Consider the following 2105-nt stretch of genomic DNA (forward strand, 5'->3'; position numbering starts at 1 on the left):
TCAACTTGACTTCCTAAAAATATTCAGAACACTCAAAAAATCACAATATTCATTGTATTCCATCACACATTGAAATTGACCAGAATACTCCATATTTACCAAACATTTTATCGTATCTGAATAAAAAAATTTAGAAATGATCAATATCAAGGAAAAATAAATTACATGGAAATTTAACAAAATATTGATTAAAAATCATTGGGTGATGAAAACATTTTAAATTCAGTTAAAATCCTTGAATAAAATGAAATGAAAACTCAACATATCAACACCCTTAAGACAGCTAGAACAGTATACAGAGAAAAATGTACCACAATAAATGCCCACACCAAAAACAAAGAGTCCAAATCTACACCTTAATCTAGCTTGAACAATTAGAAAACTTGCAGTAAAATTGGTCTAAATCAACCAGAGGAGAAGAAATAAAGAATATTAAAGAAGATAAAAATTAAATAGAAAACTAATGCTAAGAATCAACAAAGTAAAGAGGCTGTTTAATGGAAAAATTGGGAAAGTCAACCAACCACTGGCAAATCACTGGCAAAAGAAAAAGAGAAGATGCAAAAACACAACTAATCAATTGAATGGGTGATATCACAACATAATCAGTTAATAGAATACTATTAAAATCTCTACATCAACAAATTTGAAAGCCCACCAAGATTTCTTCGATTCTACCAAACATTCAAGGAAAAACTGATATCAATGATATGCAAACTATTAAAGAGTATAGGAAAGGATAGAAAACTCCCAATTACATGTAATGAATGAGCATATCCCTGATACGAAAAACTACCACTATTACCCATCATTAAGATAGCTGAAAAATTCTCAGCACAATCCTCACCAATAGAATATAACAATATGTCAAACAAATACATAATTATCATTTGGGTGGCTTGTACTTTCCCTGCATCCCTCCAAGGAAGGTCCTAGATGTTGCTGCCTTCCTCTTGCCCATCAACAAGGAAGGCCTCAGCCATCCCAGCAAACCAGCAAGGAAGGTGCTGGGCTTCCCTGCCTTCTGGAAAATTAGGCATCAGTCATCCCTGTCCCAGGTAAGAAGGACCATCCATCACTACACCCTAAAAATGAAGTCCCTGGGCTCACTGTATAATGGCAAGGAGGTCCTGACCATCCTTGAGACCTAGCAAGTGAGGCCATTATTCTGACCAGTAATCCCTAAAATGATGAGAAATAGAATTTTGGAGAATAGCATTTACATACCTAGACTAGATAGAGGAAAAATTATAGCAACTAGAACTCCTATACCAAAAAGAACTCCAGAAAATAAATAATAATAAAATAGAAATAAGAAGACACAGTAAAAGAACAGAATTGTAGAACTGGAGAAGAAAACCAGATTAGTGAACCCTTAACAAATTCTTTCTAATACAAGTCACAAGAGAAACAATCAACACAACCAAAAAAATAATCAATGAAATCTGAAGAAAGTGTAAGAGTGATGTGAAACTTCATCATGAGTATGTCAGACAGGGTCCTCTAAAGTAACAAAACCAGGACACTAAAGATTTTATATATGTATTTATATGGAGAGAAAACATATGATATAAACAGTTAATTAAGTTATGAAGCAGTATAAATGGCTCAGTGCAACTCACTTCCATGAGACAGTGGTGAGACACTGGCAGTCCTTCAAGTCTTGAGGGCAGTCAGGTAGTCCTCTGTAGAGCAATTCAGGCTATCCGGCCACCGGCAGCAAACAGCAAGGCAGGTCACCAACAGTCAGCCAAATGACAGGGTCTGACAGTCCCCAACTCAAGAGATGTAAATTCCAATGGTGTGGCGAAGCAAGTCTTGAAGGAACCTCAAATGACAGTGACACAGTCCAATGGTTAGGTGTCCCACAGGTAGTGCAGCTTGCAAATTGAGGCAGAGAACAAGCTAAGGTAGCTACACACTGGTCAAATCACCAAAGAGCAAGAGACAAAAGAGGCAAAGCTTGCCGAGCCATTTATCTCTCTGCCCTTCAACTAATCCCACATGTGTTCATTGTCCATGTTGGCACAATAAACCTTCCTATCACAACGAGGAACAACCTATGTCTCATTGTAGGAGCCAAAAGAAGAACCAAGAAAATAGTA

The sequence above is a fragment of the Tenrec ecaudatus genome, chromosome 3 (genome assembly GCF_050624435.1).
Source record: "Tenrec ecaudatus isolate mTenEca1 chromosome 3, mTenEca1.hap1, whole genome shotgun sequence".
Lineage (NCBI taxonomy): Eukaryota > Metazoa > Chordata > Mammalia > Afrosoricida > Tenrecidae > Tenrec > Tenrec ecaudatus.